At 47.7% G+C, this 20,500-nt stretch overlaps 1 protein-coding gene across 3 annotated transcripts in view; it reads right to left on the bottom strand.

Annotated features, from left to right (window-relative positions):
• YPEL2 (yippee like 2) overlaps positions 1-20,500 on the bottom strand; it is a 66,641-nt gene that overhangs the window by 25,416 nt on the left and 20,725 nt on the right. The window lies entirely within an intron of this gene.

Below are 20,500 nucleotides of genomic sequence, written 5' to 3'. Positions count from 1 at the left end.
GAAATCATGGATGGGACTGGCGAGGCCGAGAGCACGCAGGTGTGCATGGGGCGGTTCAGCAGGGGCTGGGCTGGGAAAGGAAGACAGGCTGAAGAAAACCTCAGGGACTCAGCACAGCCTATGTAGGTCCCCAACGCTTTCCCAGGGGAGGAGAATAACTCAATGAAAAAAAGTCAGCAGTGGTCCCTAGATGTCTGCTGCATGTAAAAATAAAAACAACAGGTACTGTCTCTCTTCTATAGTTTAATACCACCTCAGGACACTGTCTCAAGCATTACTGTGCTTTTTTATGTGGGAAAAGGCAAAAGCCAATGGGGAGAGAACCACTCCTAGAAGCCAAATCTCAAGAAGCTCCTCTCTTTTGGACAGCTACTTGGTCATGAAGTGCGTGTAAGCATTGTCCATCGTGCACACGTTTAAACACAGGGCACTCTTTTCATTCCCCTACCCACTAATCTTTCTTTGTTGATGGGGGTGGAGAGGGTGTGGGATCCTCAACAGCACTGGACAGCAAATTTGAAAGCAGAACTTGTTCATTTTTTAAAGCAAGGACTGGCCAGTTGGACCACAGAGTGGGAGTTTCCATGCAAATTCCAGCACTTTCAAGTTGCTCCATGAACTGAGCCCAGCCAGGAGAGCAAGCCATGGGTTTTTTGCAGCCAGCTCTTTGATTAGGTCTAGAGAGAGACTCAATTAGCATCATGGAAACACAGAGCAGATTTCAGAAAGGAAAGGTCAGCTGCAAGCCCAAGCGCTTGCCATCAGCCATCTGCCAAGCAGGAAGTGCTACTCAGATCTATTTTTAATCATCTTCCGAGGCGAGGGCTCCTGGGAGAACGCGCAGGCCAGCCTTCTTCCAAAACAAACAGTTAATTGCTACCTTTCTGTACACATTTTAAAAATAGTCTCTGGACATTCTGGGTATCATTTTCAATACATTCTGGGTACCAAACTACACACAGAGCCCCAGACCTAGGGTTCTGCCACTTTGAAACCACCTACAAGATTATCTCTGGAGGCCATGGTTGGGACCTCTTCTTGGGGAAGTGACTTGAGATGGGCTGGAATGGCGACTAACTCCACACAACATCCTAACCCCTATACCCACCCAGGCTGCGGGTACTTGCTTTGGTTATAAGTGACAGAGAAGAGGCAGAAGTTTAAGTGCGGGGTACAGGTTCATTCCCCAAAGCAGTAACACTAATGGAGCTAACTGTGCAAACTGCCTGGTCACTCCCATTTTTATTTCAACCACTTCTATCACTTGAGAAAGGTAAATGAAAACCAGCTCATCTGGCAGTAAATTTGTTACTCAAGATGCAGACTGGCTGAAAGAGCAAGCTTTCCCCCTCTATCTGCGGCCCCACCGCGCTGTGGCTGCCCCTTCAGGAGCAAGGACATTTTGTCCACTGGCTCTTCCCCTCCCGGCTCACAGCAGCACTCATGGCTCCGTTCTGCCCAGCCCAAGGAATGAAACATCCCTGCAAGGCCTGGACAGGGAGTCTGGCACGGCAAGGCAGATTATGCAGAAACAGCGCCTGGCTCAGGAGCCCCTGCGCCCTCCCAGCCCACACACTGAACACAGAGCTTCCTTGTCTCCCAACACTTACAAACTTTCAGCCTCCAATTTCCACCCTAAGGTAAAGCCTAAGCGTATGTCCAACTGTGGCTCGGCCAAGCCAAGTCCTGTCTGCCAATGAAGGACTGGGGCCAGACAGCCAGCCACACCCCGTCAAACACAACACCCAGGAGCTGTAGGGCCCGCTGTACCCCAGGACAAAGGGACAAAGGAGTCTGCTTTGGTTTTACCCACCTCTGTCCCTCCCCCTCCCTCTTCCCTCTACTTAGGGGCTTATCTGTCAGTGAGCAGCCGATGGGAAGCTAAGCTGGAAGGGCACCTTGGCTGTGGGATCTTTGCTTGAGGATGTGAAATAAGAGACTGGGTATTTGGGGCAACTTAACACCAGCAGGAACCCAGCCAGAGAGCCAGGGAGGAAAGGATCTGACCCCCACCCCCGGGGGAGAGGAGGAACCTGGAATCTCTCCCCTTAGTGCTGTGGAACTCTGCTCTAGTGAGCTGGGCACACATCCCTAAAAAAAAAAAAAAAAAAAAAAAAAGGGGCCACTGCACAGGGTCATCCCCCCTGACCCAGTTGGATCACAAATTAAGTAGGGCTCAGCGTCCTGCTGACTCTTTGAGTTCCTCTTCTTTCTGGGTTCAGGCGCAAAGGGAGTTAATCAGCAAACAGCTTAGGAAAGAGTAACTCTTCTTCTGCCCCTGCTGAGGACCACCTCGCTCTTCCTCCACCCCTTCCCACGAGCCACAGTTCCATGGGTCAGGAAACACTATTATAAAAAACAGACACACACAGAGGAAACCTGGGGTTCCACGTTTGATCCAAGTGTAAAACCCCGGGCCAGGGAGTTACCTAGAGATTTCAAAGCCAGGCAGACAGCCTGGGAGAGACCAGGAGAGGGGTCTAAGCAGGGCTCTTCCGCTAATTCAGAGCAAGAAATAAACCATGTGATAAGAGTACTTGGACTGGGGGTCCTGCCTAAACTTGAGTTCTGGTTCAACCATTTCCTAGCTGGGTGCCTTTGGTCAGTTGTCTGTCTAAGCTTCACTTTCTTCATCTGAAAAGGGGAATAAGAGCAGTACATTTCTCTCTGGGTTGATATAAGACAAAAGAGGTGAGTCACATAAAAAGTGCCCAGTACAGTGCCTGGCCTTCAGTAAAATGATGACTACTATCATCATTATTAGAAGAATGCCTCCAAAGACCTGTTTCCTTCTGCAAACAAATGTTAGTTAAAACCATCCTTTGGGCCTTCAAGCAGTGGAAAGGGCTAGATAATAGCTAGTGGATGGTAGGACAGCACACGTAGCTATTTTCCAAGTACAGAGAACATCTGTCCTAGAGTGTGGCTCCCAATATTAGTACTAGTTGCATCAGAATCTGGGGAGAGGGTGCTTATTAAAAATATAGATCCCTTGTAGAGCTGGGATTAGGGTGAGGCAAGCCAGAAAGCTAGAACACAACCTTTGAGGAGGTACTCACTCTGAAGTGTTGCCTTTGCACTTGTACAACCCTAAGAGTGCATGCCTTCTTAAATTGTGTGTCCTAGGTGACTTGCCTGTTGCCCTAGTCAGGGGCCCTAATTCCCAGTCACATTCAGATCTAAGAAATAGGGATCTCTGCAGGTGGTTCCTGGATATCAGTCTTTTCATTCCAGGTGACTGTGATATGATGTCAGATTTGGAAATCACTGCCCAAGAATCCTCATGTTCTTTTTTTTTTGTATTTTTTCTGAAGTTGGAAACAGGGAGGCAGTCAGACAGACTCCCGCATGTGCCCGACCAGGGTCCACCCGGCACGCCCACCAGGAGGCATTGCTCTGTTGCAACCAGAGCCATTCTAGCACCTGAGGCAGAGGCCACAGAGCCATCCTCAGCGCCCGGGTCAACTTTGCTCCAATGGAGCCTTGGCTGCAGGAGGGGAAGAGAGAGACAGAGAGGAAGGAGAAGGGGAGGGGTGGAGAAGCAGATGGGCGCTTCTCCTGTGTGCCCTGGTCGGAAATTGAACCCGGGACTCCCGCACGCCAGGCTGACGCTCTACCACTGAGCCAACCGGCCAGGGCGTGAATCCTCATGTTCTAATGTCAGTTTCGATTATGCTTGGGCAGGCTCTAAACCACATGAAGACTGCAGAAGCCACTGACTCCCCCGCCCCCCCCCATTCACTTTGCTCTGTCCTAAACCTCCAAGCTACACCAAAAGCCATCTGAATTCTGTGACTCTGTGCTCCCTTTAAAGTAATAGAGAAACCACATAAATGTGATGGAGTTGCGAGCCCATGACAACTCAGCCCAAAAAGCCAGAAGAGGCACAAGAGAGGGAATACTGGCCCAGGGCACCCGGGGGACTTTGAAAGGCCCTTTTTTCAGAGTTATGGGTGCTTGGTGTTGGCCAGTGATTTTTCTGACTGTTGTTCAGCTAAAGGCACCACCAGGAAAGGACTGAGCCTGGTTATTAATTATAGACACTGGTTTAATTGTTGTGCTTATTAACTTTATACAACATCAACATTCCTATTCATACAAAGCTCATGAATATATGGTTTATGGAACCTGGAGAGAAGTTGAGCCCAATCTGAATCAGATGTTACCACTTCCTTGCTTAAAACCTTTTAGTGGCTCCCCACAGCATACAGACTTAAGTCTAATCTCCATGGGCGGGCCTCTGGACCCTGTGATCCATCCCCACTGATTCCTGCCTCTCTCTCACATGCCTTCCCCACCTTGTACCCGCGGTTTCCCAGGCTTGGTCTCCTCTAGAATGTTTCTCTGCCTCTATTCGGAACGGACTGCCTTTTTGTGCTCATTCAGGCATCCTGTTCTTTGCCCTCACAGCATCCTGAACAATCACCTATTCCAAAGCCCATGTCTCACTACATCTTCTTTGTCTTCCCTGCTAGATCACAAGCTGCTTAAGGGCAGCAATTTTGTTGCATCCATTTCTGTATCCCCAGTGCCTCATTTGGCATGCAATATCTGCTGAATGGTCAGGGAGGTTAAGTAATATCTGAAGCCACAATGAACAGTTAGTGGCAGAGCCAGACCTAGAGCAAGGCAGCTTGATCCTTTATTTGGGGCCTTTTAAATGGTGCCGCTGACTCCGCGTCAGCAGGGCTTCATACTGTGTCCCCATTCGTGTTGAGATTGTATGAAACTATGTGCACTGTCTGGCCTGGTTGCCTTGTCACCTCTGGTGGGAAACTGTGGGTGCTAGGTGGCTGATGTTGAAGTTTGGCCTGTGAACCAGAATTCTCTGTGCAGATACATTGACATCAGAATGTCAATTGACCTTGTCAATGAGCACAGTGCAGCAACTCCTACATGAGCCATACCAAATATAGCCACCTGTTGATTCGAAATCCTTCCTGAAATCACATAAACCTATTTCCCCAACACTCATTCCAAGAATCTAGCCTAGTCAGCAAATAACACAATGGCCAAACTGGCCCTTTCACCTTTTTTGCAAACAAAGTTTTCCTGGCACACAGCCACGCTCCTTTGTTTATGCACTCTAAGGCTGCAAAACTAAGTGGATGACGCCATGTGGCCAGCAGAGCCGAAAATATTTACTATCTGGCCTTCACAGAGTTCTCCGGACCCCTGATCTGGCTGAAGGAACAGGAATGGAGACTTCTAACAGCTCCTTCATCTACCCAGAGACTGGCTGCCCCACTCTGGAAGCGAACAGACTGGCTTTTGCATGATGTCATCTTTTTTTTTTTTAGAGCGAGTTACAGGCCTGGGATCCAGGAGGAGATTTTGCCTCGTGGAGGAGACACTGAGGGGCCTGAAACATCGAGCACACTGCCTGGAACATAATTGTGTTCAAGAAATGCTGACTGAATAAACAAACAAAGGCATGGGACGCTGGCCGGTCTGTGCCCTGACCAAAAGTCCATCCTCCTCCTTCCTGTCGGTTTCAAGGTGACCAGTCATAGAGGTGCCTCGCAGCAACCTGGTGACCTAGATTTGTCAGACCATATCTTATTGGCTTTCCTTCCTCCCCTATTAACCCAACACCTGCCCTTCAGTGCCCAGGGCAGGCTAGCCTGTGTTTTACAGAGAGGAGACAGACAGGGAGGAGTCTTCTCCCCCACATATATACTTTGCTTTTTTTGCTTTCTCCTGAAGGGAGGGTGAGGAAATATGGGGACTTACAGCTTAAGGAGCTGCAGGAAGTCTGGTTTCTCTTGCTTCCTCTCTCCTCAGGTTTTCTGAGTGAATGTGTTTGGGGCAAACCTTAAGGGACTCTTCAGAGCCCTCCCTGTCATTCTGAACTTTCAGATCTGAAAGGGGAGGGGCCAGCCAGTGTGTGTGTGTGTGTGTGTGTGTGTGTGTGTGTGTGAAGTTAAGAGGTTTTCAGAAGTAAACAAATGCAGCCACCAGCTAGTCCCCCAACCTCGAGGTGAGAGGCCTGGTCCTAAAAACAGGATTCCCCCCCCCCCCAAAAAAAAACACGGAGGACAGCAGGTCGCACTCACTGGCCACCTTGTGTGTGCTGCAAGAGCCCAGCTGGCACTCTGACTGGGCAGGACAAGCTTGGCTGACATGACGGGGTGGGCGGGGAGAGCCAAGGAAAAAGCTGGACACATTTGGGCATGAAAAGCAGGCAAATGGAAAGGAAAGCTGTATGGAAATGGCTTCTCAGCTGCCCCCGACGACTCTGTACCAGGCTCAGGAGATGGAGGGCTCCACCCTTCCTGTCACCAGCTGTTCATGAGACAGTGGGTTTCCCAGTGACCAAAGGGTTCTGGGTACACGTTGGATGAAGGCAAGGCATGCATCTGTTTCCCACTGTCCCCGCTACCTAACACGTAGAGGAGCACCTGGCAGGGCTGGGTGCGGGTGGGCTCACTCGGGGGCTTTCGCTCTGGCAAGGCAACGCTTCTCTGCTCCCTCATGCATCTGTCTGTGGATGTTCTTGGTGGGACCAGCCCTAACAGGGAGGAAAGGGAGTTCCTGGGCCCCAAGAGATAGCTAATTTAATTTCTGACAATCATTAGTTGCCCCTTTAAAGACCCAAAGGTGTTGGGGTGAGGGGAGGGGAGAGCCAGCACCACTTGCTCTGTCATTGACATCACTGGTCAGAGTGAGGGAGTTTGTAGACTGATTAGATGTCGTTGTTTTTAGCAGCAAGTCCCCTCCTCCCTCAGCCCCCTCCTCTTCTTAGCCACTGTCCAGCCACCAGCAACAGGCAAAGGAGGATGGGGAAACAGAGCTAGAGCTCTCCTGGCCTGGCAGCCCTGACCTGAGACAATACACTGGGTCACCAGGTCAAACCAGCCCCTCAGGAACAGGCTAAGTGCTATGGAAACAGAGATTCCTTTATGGTTTTGTTTTTTAAAAAAATAAGCCAAAAGACGTTTTCAGAGGAAGCTCACACCACCCACCACCACCACCACCACCACCACCACCACCTCCTTCTCCTCTTCCTCTGCCACCACTGTGATCCATCACAGACTGAGCTGAATGGACAAGCAATCCTCAGCTCCTGCTCTGATACCCGGTCCGGACTTCTCTTTCCAGCTGCCTGGGCTGCTGCTGTCCCAGTAGTCTGAGGTCTCTGTAACCCTGCTGATGTGTGGTCAGAGGCAAAACAACCACTTCACAGAACAGAAGGAAATGGGGTGGGGACAGATCTCCGTTTAAATTCTAGAGACCTCAAAGCTGCAGGCAGGGAAGGCCTCCAAGGGCAGAGGGAGGCTGCCGCTGCTGCTGCTGCTGCGATTTAATTACCTCCAGAGACCTGTTGGTCCCTTTGGAATTATAAGTAACAAGAGACTCAAGGATCATAGAGGCCCCAGAAGACCAGCTGTATAGCTAAAGGGCAAAAGCTGAGTCAGAAAAAGGAACAAATATAACAGGACAGTTATGGGTGCCAGGACCTGGTTATGTTTGAGTGCCACTTTTTGTTTTTATTGTGCTTAATAAATAGTCATTGAAAACAACAGCTAGCAGCATTTATTAAGCCATTTATATGTCAGGTACTGTGAAGTACTTTATATTGATCACCTCATTTAATTTCCATAAAAAGGCTATCAGATATCAAATATTAATATTATTCCCATTTTCCCAATGAGGGCATTAGACTGGTTACTTAACTTGCATAACTACTAAGTAAAGAAGCCAAAGTTTGAACCCAGTGAAAGTTCTGGCTCAGATTTTTATACTGTTAACCACTAAGTTATGTTGCCTCCCATCAAATTTTGCTGCTACATTAGAATCAGAAGATGAGGCGTGTGGAAGAAACCTTTAAAGACAGTTTAATCTACTGCCTCATTTGGAAGGATGAAGAGAAAAGAGAGCCCGAAAGAACAGTGTTGCCCAAGTTCATAAAACTTGATACTTTAATTCTCTCGGCTGCCAGCCCTCTCCTCCAGGGCTGCCTCCGGTGTCGACAGGCACCGTTATGTGCAAGGCAGCAGGCAGTGTGGCAGGGAGGAGGTGGCAAAGTACAAAGTCAAGAGGCACTCCGTTTCTCTGGGCCTCGATTCCTTGATCTGTAAAGCGAGGAGCTGAACTGGAAAACCCAGGTTCACAGGTCCCTCCAGATGTAACGTTCTGAGAGTCTGTGACTCCAGGTCATTTAGAATCTTGTTAGGAAACAAGACAATTATACATAAAAAGTGCATGTAACCACAATAACACAGACCGTGTTATTACAAGACAGTCATTAATTGCCAAATGAACAACCAGGCAGTGAGTTTTATAGATGTTCAGTAGAGGAAGAACATCCTATAGTCCAGGAAGGCACCCTAGAAAATACTTAAGCTGGTGGCCCTGGCCGGTTGGCTCAGTGGTAGAGCGTCGACCTGGCGTGCGGAAGTCCCGGGTTCGATTCCCGGCCAGGGCACACAGGAGAGGTGCCCATCTGCTTCTCCACCCCTCCCCCTCTCCTTCCTCTCTGTCTCTCTCTTCCCCTCCTGCAGCCAAGGCTCCATTGGAGCAAAGATGGCCTGGGCGCTGGGGATGGCTCCTTGGCCTCTGCCCCAGGCGCTAGAGTGGCTCTGGTCTCGACAGAGCATCGCCCCAGAGGGCAGAGCATCGCCCCCTGGTGGGCAGAGCGTTGCCCCCTGGTGGGCGTGCCGGGTGGATCCTGGTCGGGCACATGCGGGAGTCTGTCTGACTGTCCCCGTTTCCGGCTTCAGAAAAATACAGAAAAAAAAAAAAATACTTAAGCTGGTCTTCAAGAATGGGTAGACCCTACTCATTTTTCTATGAGATTGGCTAAAAATGCTTATTGCTGAAAAGAAAAGACTCTTTTTATAAAAAATAGTAATTGATGAAGAGGGCTCTTCTTCCCTCTCATTCTGTAAGCTTTTGCGTAATACAATGCCCAGGATATATTGCAATCTTTGCATTTCTCTTTCAGTCTTTTTCATGTCCTGTTCTTACCATTAAAAGAGCAGTTGTCTGACCTTTTTCAAGGAGGTTAAAAAGAATGCACAGCCTCATAAGCCTGATCCAATTTCCCTTATGCAAACATGCTGTGTAAGTGACCATTATGGTATTCTCCGGTTTTCAGTGCCTTGTTTTACAGTTTTTGGCTTTTTGTATGACTGACCACATATGTTGTGCATTTGGCCACAGAAGGTACAAAAAAGCAAAATAGATGTTCCTGAGCATTCAATCAAATTTCCACAAAATGAATGCGCTAATGTGGACTCGAAATGTATCTGGTTAAACAGGATGGAGCAAAAGTAGGTTTACAGTTGTTTGTATGGGAAATAATACAGTAATTAATAACTAATAATACAAGAATAAACTCTGTTCTACATACAACTATAAACCTATTTTCACCCACCCCTGTACATTTAATCATATTTTGTGTTTTAAATTTTTCTGCCACATATTCACTTTTAATAAATGCATGAGTAGATGCAAAAAAGTAATTTAAAAGAATGGGTAGAAATTGAATACAGAGAACGAAGGATTCTCCAAGCAAGGCAAATGAAGAAGGAATGCAGGGTAGGATTTACCACTAATATTACTAAGAGAGACCAGGAAATAACGCCAAAATGAGCTACCTAGGACCTTAAATGGTAACCAGGGCATAGACTTATCTAGATCTGTAGCCCATACAGCTTCTTGGTAACCTATATAGCCTTAGACAAGTCACTTAATCCCCACCTTGAAGGGATGTTTTAAGTGATGAATAAGGAAAACATCTGAAGGAGTCCTCAGTACATAGTAGATGTTTAATAAAGAGTAGTTACTAGCAGCAACGTAGATTTTTCATCCTGCATTTATGTCACCAATACAGCCTTATCTGTAACATTCTGCCTTCTACAGAGAGCCTTTCATGCCCATGTACCTCAAAGATGCAGGAATCATGTTGGCTTCATCTCCTTACCCCCAGTACCCAGACTACGGCCTGGCACGGTATTTCAAATGCAAAAAAACCATTACTGACATGAACAAGCATGTCTGACAATGGAGTCTGGTCAGGCCCTAAAATAGAAAAGGACAAACCAGCAATGGTGCAGCTTTGCCATCCCAGAGATGGAGGGCATGCCAGTGGTTAAACAAAAACATGGGGGGAAGAGGTCTTGCACCCACTTTTTACTTCCCAGAGAGAACACCCTGTTGAAAGGGGTTCTGTGGATGCTGACTTGGAACACCAGCTTGCACTCACCAGCGTCCTTACTGAATGCCGAGACACTAAAGTACAAACCAGTCTTATGGTTGGAACCTTGTAGGCATTTGCAAACCGCAGAGTTAATTTTCAGGGTACGCCTCATAGCTCAAGTCAACATTTCCTTTTGGTATTGAAAGCGACCACAGAGAAAGGCTCACATCTGAGCAGACTTGTATGCTACAGCTGCCTTCAGTCTGCAGCAAAACACACAGATGATTCACCAGACTTGGTCTCTAGCAGCTCCTTTGATAATAAATTGGTGAGCAATTCTACTTGTGCCCAGATTAACTTTCACAGGGAACAAGCATCACTGTGGGTAGGTCTGCCTCCATCTAAAGAGTGTGACTTCCTGAATTCAATTCCTCTTTCTATGACTATAAATGAAAGAATGTTTGTATTTCTTTCTTTCCCAAGAAGTGGTCAACAAGCATTTACTGAATGATCTCCACAGGTCCAAACACCTTCAGATCCCTGCAATGCATATGCACTAGTTTCTCCATTTCTAGTCTTTTCAACAGTTCCACTATCACATCACAACATTCGCCATCTCATATCAAAGCTGCACATGTAATTACTTGCTCAGAAGTCTTCAGTAGTACCCAGCTGCCAGTAGGATAAAGTCTGAACTTGTATTCTTCCAGCCTGGCTGCAACCTACCCCTTCCATCTGTTGGCACAGAGCTCCTTAATATCTAACCTGAAAGAATGGCTGTTCCTTGCACACTTTCTGCCTCCACTTCTTTGTTCATGGCCCCTCCCCATCCATTCCCACCTGTCTCAGTTCCTGCTTCAAGGCACATCTCAATATGACTTCTACCAAGTCTTCCCAGAACTTCAGTTTCTAGACAGACGGATCATAAAGGGTTTTTTGATCAACAACCCCTTTGAAAACCCGATGAAAGCCATGAACCCTCCCTAGAAAAACATCCATGCACAAAGAATGAAACAATTTCAGGGATCCTTTGAAACCAGTCCATGGACCCCACATTGAGACTCCTGATATCTGTCTCTATCCTAGAGTCTTAATGGTCATTCACTCAGATACTCGCTGAAAACCTACCAGTCCATAGGAGCTGTGCTGGGTGCTAACAACACAAAGATGACATCACAAGCATCTCCTCAAGTAGTTGATGAGCTTATGGGAGACAGGCATTGTTACACTGCAATAATACCTTAAGATAAACAAAAGGTGAAGTACAAACTTCAAGAAGGGATGGCTTATGAAACTATTATCTCCCCAGCTGGAGTCAAAGTTCCTTGAAGATAAAATCCTTAAGGGCAGTATCTAGTGCAGTGCTACAAAAACATATACAGAGCACACGGTTAGTATCCGTGCAATGACAGAATACAGCCAATGAGACAAAAAAATGAGTACAGACAGTCCCCGCCGCCATCACACACATACAACACAGGCCTCTGAGGCCCTGTTACGGCGGTCCCATCTTGGAACAATTATGCCATACAAATTACCCCAGCCTAATTTATGGCTGATCTCACCCTGAACTGATTTGATCTCTGTCTCTATGAGGAGGAAAGATGCTATAAGTTATTATATTTGATGTTCCAAAGGGTTTCTTTTCACCAAGAAATACTGCAATCTAATGACATCCCTTTGTCTGAAGATTTTCTGTACGGACTTGGTTGACCTGTCATTCCTTCTGGGTGGTCAACAGATGATCTCTTTTGCACTCCTCCAGAACTAATACTTCATCAACAGAGGATGAGGTAAAATGGTTGTAGAAAACCAGTAGAGATGTAATTTTAGGTTAGATACATGCTTTTCTTTACGGAAGCTAATTTGATTGTATTTTTAAACTGGGCTCGTGCTGGAACTCTTCCACAATTTATCACACTGCTTTTGCTGCACCTCAGAAACCATGTCAGACATTCAACAGTGGTTTGCAAACAGGGCAAAGCAACAAAGGCGCTCTACCATATGCATTGTCTTCAACCTTTTGTTGCTTCAAGCTCATCAATCACTCTGGTCCCACTATTTTAAAAACAAAAAGTTCACTTTTTATGAGATAAACATTTATAGGTTTATATACAATCTGTTTCTTTCTCATCTTGCTAGAATAAAAATATTAATTTTATTAAATCATGGTTTTTGTAAAAATCATGGGCATATATCCACTGGATACCCAAAATCTTATCACTGATAAAATTAGAACTCAAAATATAATTTTCAAGAATTATCAAAGTGAAACATCTTTTGTGTGTGTGTGTGTGTGTTTTTCTGAAGTTGGAAACAGGGAGGCAGTCAGACAGACTCCTGCATGCGTCCGACCGGGATCCACCCGGCATGCCCACCAAGGGGTGATGCTCTGCCCATCTGGGGTGTTGCTCTGTTGCAACCAGGGCCATTCTAGTGCCTGAAGCAGAGGCCACAGAGCCATCCTCAGCGCCCAGGCCAAATTTGCTCCAATGGAGCCTTGGCTGCAGGAGGGGAAGAGAGAGACAGAGAGGAAGGAGAGGGGGAGGGGTGGAGAAGCAGATGGGTGCTTCTCCTGTGTGCCCTGGCTGGAAATTGAACCCAGGACTCCTGCATGCCAGGTCGACACTCTACCACTGAGCCAACCAGCCAGGGCTCAAAATGAAACCTCTTATTGTACATGTTCTTTATGATTTAGTCTGTTTCATGTGACATAGCAGTCATTAATACTACTGACAGAATCCAATGCATACTCTAAAATTTCCGAGTACTTAGAGAAAATGAAACGAGATTTTTAGAAATTATGTTTAAAAAAATTTCTGTTCCACCTGACCAGGTGGTGGCACAGTGGATAGAGCATCGAACTGGGATGCCGAGGACCCAGGTTCGAGATCCTGAGGTCGCCAGCTTGAGCGTGGGCTCATCTGGTTTGAGCAAAGCTAACCAGCTTGGACCCAAGGTCACTGGCTAGACAAGGGGTTACTCGGTCTGCTGTAGCTCCACGGTCAAGGCACATATGAGAAAGCAATCAATAAACAACTAAGGTGTTGCAATGAAAAACTGATGATTGATGCTTCTCATCTCTCTCCATTCCTGTCTGTCTGTCCCTATTGATCCCTCTGTCTGTCTCTGTAAAAAATAAAAATAAATAAATAAATAAATTTCTGTTCCTGTATTTATTTTTTCATAAAATTAAAAAAAAAAAAAAAAAAAGAGCCTGACCAGGCAGGGGTGCAGTGGATAGATAGAGCATTGGCCTGGGATGCTGAGGTCCCAGGTTCGAAAACCCAAGGTCACTGGCTTGAGCGCAGGCTCACCAGTTTGAGCACAGGGTCACTGTCTTGAGCATGGGATCATAGACATGACCCCATGGTTGCTGGCTTGAGTCCAAAGGTCACTGGCTTGAGCAAGAGGTCAACTGCTCTGCTGTAGCTGAGCCCCGCCACTGGTCAAGGCACATATGAGAAAGCAATCAATGAACAACTAAAGTGCTGCAAGGAAGAATTGATGCTTCTCATCTCTCTCCCTTCCTGTCTGTCTGTCCTGTCCCTCTCTTTCTGTCTCTCACTTTAAAAAAAAAGAGAAAGAGGCCCTGGCCGGTTGACTCATTGGTAGAGCGTCGGCCTGGCGTGCGGGGGACCCGGGTTCAATTCCCGGCCAGGGCACATAGGAGAAGCGCCCATTTGCTTCTCCACCCCCTACCCCACCCCCTCCTTCCTCTCTGTCTCTCTCTTCCCCTCCTGCAGCCGAGGCTCCATTAGAGCAAGGATGGCCCGGGCGCTGGGTATGGCTCCTTGGCCTCTGCCCCAGGCGCTAGAGTGGCTCTGGTCGCGGCAGAGTGACGCCCCAGAGGGGCAGAGCATCACCCCCTGGTGGGCAGAGCGTCGCCCCTGGTGGGCGTGCCAGGTGGATCCCGGTCGGGCGCATGCGGGAGTCTGTCTGACTGTCTCTCCCCATTTCCAGCTTCAGAAAAATACAAAAAAAAAAAAAAAAGAAAAAAGAAAATTTCAGGACACAAATAGTTGTAATAGTATTTTGGAGAGTTAGTTTTATTGTTTATTAAAGACAAACTGGCCTGACTAGGCGGTGGCACAGTGGACAGAGCATCGGACTGGGATGTGGAGGACCCAGGTTCGAGACCCCAAGGTCGCCAGCTTGAGCGCGGGCTCATTTGGCTTGAGCAAAAAGCTCACCAGCTTGGACCCAAGGTCACTGGCTCAAGGTAGGGGTTACTTGGTCTGCTGAAGGCCCTCGGTCAAGGCACATATGAGAAAGCAATCAATGAACAACTAAGGTGTTGCAACGAAAAACTGATGATTGATGCTTCTCATCTCTCTCCATTCCTATCTGTCTGTCCCTATTTATCCCTCTCTCTGACTCTCCCTCTGTTCCTGTAAAAAAAAATAAAATAAAGACAAACTGGTGGCTGGTAGGAATTAAGAGACATGAATCCTCAAGGGGCAGAAAGACTGGGTCAGAGCAGCCCTGGCCGGTTGGCTCAGCTGTAGAGCACCAAACCAGCATGTGGAAGTCCCAGGTTCAATTTCCAGTCAGGGCACATAGGAGAGGTGACCATCTGCTTCTCCCCGCTCCCCTTTCTCGCTCTCTCTTCTCCTCCCACAGCAATGGCTCAATTGGTTTGAGTGTATCAGCCCCAGGAGCTGAGGATGGCTCCATGAAGCCTCTACCTCAGGCACTAAAAATAGCTCGGTTGTTAAGTGGCCCCAGATGGGCAGAGCATTGGCCCCAGGCGGGGGTTGTCCAGTGGATCCTGGCCGGGGTGCATGCAGGAGTCTGTCTCTGTATCTCCCTTATTCTCACTTAAAAAAAAAAAAAAAGAGGTCAGATCTCTGTACACCCATGCAGGCCCCTACCTCTATGCCACTGTGCTAGGATACAAGTCTTTTCCAGATCACTGGTATAGAACACTAGTGCTAAGAAGCAGAGGTGGGAAACCGAGGTGGAGTGAGCCTCTCAGCAACCACTAGATTAATGCAAGGCTTCAGAACATCTTGTTCCCTTCCACTTTTCTCAGAATTATGAGAGCAATGCTCCATCAAATGTCTCAGCAAGAAGGGAAAATGCCAGCATTGTAACACCAGTGGAACCCCACAAAGAACAAAAAGAACTTGCTCCTAAAAGCTCCCCACCTCAGCAGGAGGCCCCACTCTTGAAAGCAAGTACAGAAAGTACTTGCTTCACATAGAGCAGGTGGGATGTGGAGACACCTGCCTCTGAGGTTGTGCAACCGCGCGCCGGCCACCGGCTGCCCACAGCCTGCTTCCCATTGAGGAGGGCCTGGGCTCCATGATCTGCAACTCTGGGAGTTCTGGGTTTGTCACCAGAAGCTAACAGACCTACAGATTTGACATAGTAAACTATAGTTTTGGAGGGTGAGCAAAAGATTTCTTCCTGTCACCCTCACTGGACCCCCACTCCAGAGCCTCCTAGCATCCAGCACACAAAAGCAACTTGCGTCTTGAAATGAAGCCCTAGAGTGGGATCATGATAGATTAATCCTCTTCACTATTCCCAAATGGCCCCCTCCACATTTCCACGAAAGGATCAGCAGGTGAGAGAGAGGGGAATGACAACAGACAAGACACCTTTCTGGGAAAAGCTTTGCGAAGATCCAGGTTTCCATAACGCACCTACTGAAATAAGCATTGAGACTGTTCTCACTCAGGGCAACTAACTGTTCCAATTGAAACCATTATTATTTTATATCCAAGGTATATTTTTATCCTGGGGCTTGCACCATTAAGAAACAACATCGGGCCTGACCTGTGGTGGCGCAGTGGATAAAGCATCGACCTGGAAATGCTGAGGTCGCCGGTTCGCAACCCTGGGCCTGCCTGGTCAAGGCACATATGAGAGTTGATGCTTCCAGCTCCTCCCCACCTTCTCTCTCTGTCTCTCTCTCCTCTCTCTCTCCCTCTCTGTCTCTCTCTCCCCCTTTCTCTCTCCTCTCTAAAAATGAATAAAAATAAATAAATAAATAAATAAATAAATAAATAAATAAATAAATAAGAAAAAGAAAAAAGAAAAATAAACAAGATCGGCCTGACCAGGCGGTGGTGCAGTGGATAGAGCGTCGGACTGGGATGCGGAAGGACCCAGGTTCGAGACCCCGAGGTCGCCAGCTTGAATGCGGGCTCATTTGGTTTGAGTGAGGCTTACCAGCTTGTACCCAAGGTCGCTGGCTCCAGCAAGGGTTGCTCGGTCTGCTGAAAGCCTGCGGTCAAGGCACATGTGAGAGAGCGGTCAATGAACAACTAAGGTGTTGCAACGAGTAATGAAAAAGTAATGATTGATGCTTCTCATCTCTCTCCATTCCTGTCTGTCTGTCCCTGTCTATCCCTCTCTCTGACTCTCTCCGTCTCTGTAAATAAATAAATAAATAAAATTTATAAAAAAAAAAAAAAAGAAACAACATCATGCCAACTCAAACTACCTCTGCATGCAAACACTTCAGCATTTAGACCACACCCCCCCAAGAAGGACGCTGTAGGATGTCTCAGCACATTCCCTAGATAGTTCTGTCATCAATTCAGAGTTCCCCACCTACCCACCCCACCCACCATCCTACAGAGCAAATGCTGGGACCTTTCTGTGCAACTTTGCTGCCGATGCCTCCTATTTCCTTTCCCTCTATATGCAACTCCTGCGCTCCATGTTCTAAAGCAGAACCATCTTGGCTAATCTAAATTTGCTTGCTGTCAGGCAAGTACAATCCCCTCCAAACCACCCCTTGCCTTGCCTTTTTTCTTTTCTTTCTTTTTTTTTTTTTTTTTGGACAGCAAGGCCAAGAGAAGCAGAGGAACTACTTTATACTTGCATGGAGCTCTCTGATTTGCAAACCACCCACATATCTGTGATCTCATCCACCTCATAACAACCCAGTGAGGTAAACCTGCTCCCCCCGACACACACCCTCAAACGAGGTACGCCTACCGCACAGGACAGCTACAGTGAAGGCACACTGTGCTAGCTGCTGCGCGTCAGACACAGCAAATATCGTCTCACTCATTTTATTCGTGAGAAACGGAGACTCAGAGGTTGGACTGTTGATTCCAGGCAACTAGGCCTCTAGGGATCTAAGAGCTAGCTGGGAAGGTGAAACGGTGCGAGATTCCTTACATCATTTGTTAATATCAGTTCTAATTGTTTAAAACTTGACAATCACACACTTCCACATGGGCTTAGCACGCTGGTAGGCAGAGAGCCCAAGGTCCTCATTCTGTTCCCACTTCTCTGCTAGCCATCTACTCAGAGCTTCAGTTCTCTGGACCTTTGTGTCATCATCTCCTAATGAAGGCAGACTCACTTTTTTTTTTTTTAAGACCAAACAATGGAATGTCAAGCTTCTAGATGAAAGGCTCTATTACAAGCGCAACAGATCATTTAATTACACTGCTGCTCCAGTTATCTGCTTCCCAGCTCCTAACTCCCACCGGGCAGATTCTGAAACCACATGCGATTATGTCAAGAGGGGAGAACAGGAGAAACATTCTCTGCCTGAACTTTCTTAAATGGAAGAGGCAAACAAAATGAAAAGAAAGGCCCATTTTCTGAGGAGGAGGCTGGGGCAATGATCTTTCTGTTAAGCCAACCTGCATAAGAATGTATAGATTATTTAGAGCCAGGGGTGGCTGCGGAGCGAAATAAAGGAATCTTTGTGCAGCGCCAGCCACAGCTCCCTAGGTCCTTCCCCCAGCCAGGCAGCTAACCCAGCTCTTTAAATCGTCAGCCTCTAATGCACCCCATCTGTGCCCCGGCTGTAGCCAATGAAACTGAAGCCTGTGCTGACTTTGGCTTGGATTTGTGAATGAGCCTTTCTGCCCCAAAAGGGGCAGAAAAGAGGACATGAGGCCAACAAAGTCTCTTTTGCTCATCTCTTGTCTTCTCCCAAAGCTCAGGCTTCCTCCATTCATTTGTGTGATCATTCACTGAGCTCTTGAGTCGGACTCTGACCCAGAGATACAAAGCTAGCAGGAAATGGCCCAGGTGGAAAAGGATGTGTAAGAGTTCCAGGGGGGAAGGTGGAGGAAAAGTGCTGCTCTGGGCTGAGGGGCGGCAGCCGGCAGCCGGAGGTCCCCCTACCTGCACATTCAGGGAATGTCGCTAAGTTCCAAGTGGTTGGAACATAAAGCAAGGAACTGGCAGGAGATCTAACTCAAAAGGTAGGCACTGCCGAGGCATTCAAAACGCTGTACACCAGGCCAGAGAGAGATCTGATTCTGCAGGCTGTCACCATCTCCACACACTCGCTCCGGCCCATCTTAGGAGGCCCACCTCTTCCAGAAATCCTTCTCGAACACGCTCCAAGTAATTGCTCTCTCTTCCTTGAGCCTCCAACTTGAGTTCTTGGATAACATTTATAAGTATCAACTTCTCCGTCCAAAACAAAACATGACTAATATCTCCTACCTTAAATGTAAGTTTCTTGTGAGGTTTAACGTAAGTGAGATAACAGTTTAAGTGTCAAGCAGCAGTTTATAGCAGTGGTCCCCAACCCCCAGGCCGCAGACCGGTACCGGTCCGTGGGCCACTTGGTACCGGTCCGCAGAGAAAGAATAAATAACTTACATTATTTCTGTTTTATTTATATTTAAGTCTGAACGATGTTTTATTTTTTTTTAAATGACCAGATTCCCTCTGTTACATCCATCTAAGACTCACTCTTGACGCTTGTCTGGGTCACGTAATACATTTATCCATCCCACCCTAAAGGCCAGTCCATGAAAATATTTTCTGACATTAAACTGGTCCATGGCCCAAAAAAGGTTGGGGACCACTGGTTTATAGTACAGAGAAGGTGCTAAAATACCTTTAACTGGTACCTCAATTTCTTATGAGACAGAGTACTTCTTCCTGGTATTAAAAAAAAAAAATGTCTCGGCTTCCACTTTCTCTGGAGGTTTTCAGAAATAAGACAACAATGCACATTTTCCTTCCCAGCTTGCAGACACTCCTCCAAAGCCGAGAGGACCGAGTCCTGTCCCCCTCACCACCACAGCCTCCCCACCGCCAAACTCCCGGGCGCAAGTTCCCCAAGATGCAAGGACTCTGAGACAAGAGGAGTTTGGTGACAGAGAAGGAAGCCATAGGCTGGCAGGGAACGTAAATGGCATCAAGGAGAGTAACTGGCAAAAACCTAGCGAAGGGAAGTGGGCCGGATGCCAGGGCCCCGAGGCCCCCAGGTTGAAGCTCTATGAAAGGCTGGACCCTGGGCGAGGCCTAGGAGGAGGTCCACCCTCCATCCCGACTGAAGAGCCCTGCTGCCACAGATGGGGCTGCTCCGCGTCCTTCCTGTCAAACGAGCCAGCTGGACAGGACTGTTCTAGAACAGTGGATCCTTCATCCCTCTGGCTGGGGTTGCCAAGCCAGAGGCAAGGAAAGTGATGCCACCATTTCTAGCAATTTCTTTCTTTTTTTTTATTTTTAGCTTAGTCTGGGTCTGCATAAAGCTTTCTTTTTTTTCTTTTTCTCACTTTAGTGGCGTGTAGTGCAGGTTCTGAGGAAGGAGGTTTTTTATTTTAAAGGGAAAAGTTCCCCGTAATCTCCCTCCTTTCCACGCAGCCCAGTAAAACCTGTTTTTCCTCCCCTGGGAATGTAGGGCCAGGAGGGAAGCAGCTCCGCTGAGAACGCTGCCTGAAGGAGCCAGTTCCTTGATTGCACAACTGAGATGTGGGGTTTGTCTTATTTATTAATAACTCCCCGCCCCCACCCCAACTTTAGGAAGAAGATGCCAGGGCTCCTCTGAAAAACAGGGTTCCACTTTTTCTTCTGATTGTGCTCCAATGCCATTCTGTGTCACTTCACGCAAAAGCCCTAAAGATCCCCACAGGCCCTGAGTCAGCTTGTTCCCAAGCCACTTTTGGTCCTTCCCAAAGGCAAGTCTCCTGGCCTTCTCAGGGGCTTGGAAGGCAATACCCTCTCTCATCCCAACTAAAAACCCTGCTACAGGATACTTCGGCCCCATCACCATTCCTCAAACTCACTTTCCAGGCGGGCAGCACGCTAGCCAGTGTTCATCTGCCAACTTAACGCCAAGCAAGCCAAGCAGAGGACTCCAATCCCTCCCTGGCCCCTCTCCCCTCTGGCCTATGAGCCGCCATTCCCCACAGCCTCCAACAGGGATGACATCTACTTTCCAAAATAACAAATTGAAATAGCACACTCTCTCTCCAACTCAAGTGTTTCTCAGTTCAATGAGACAGTCCTGTGGGCCAGCACTCCCTATATGGAAGAGGGGAGTACAAACATCCCAGGCTTTTTGGGGATAGCGTGTAAACCTCCGCAACTTCAGGGGCAGTAGTTCCCCCTCCCCTGGGAAGGCAACAAAGGCCTTGC

The sequence above is a fragment of the Saccopteryx leptura genome, chromosome 2 (assembly GCF_036850995.1).
Source record: "Saccopteryx leptura isolate mSacLep1 chromosome 2, mSacLep1_pri_phased_curated, whole genome shotgun sequence".
NCBI classification, from domain to species: domain Eukaryota; kingdom Metazoa; phylum Chordata; class Mammalia; order Chiroptera; family Emballonuridae; genus Saccopteryx; species Saccopteryx leptura.
Note: the sequence above shows the minus strand (reverse complement) of the source record. Positions and strands in the feature narration are given on the sequence as shown.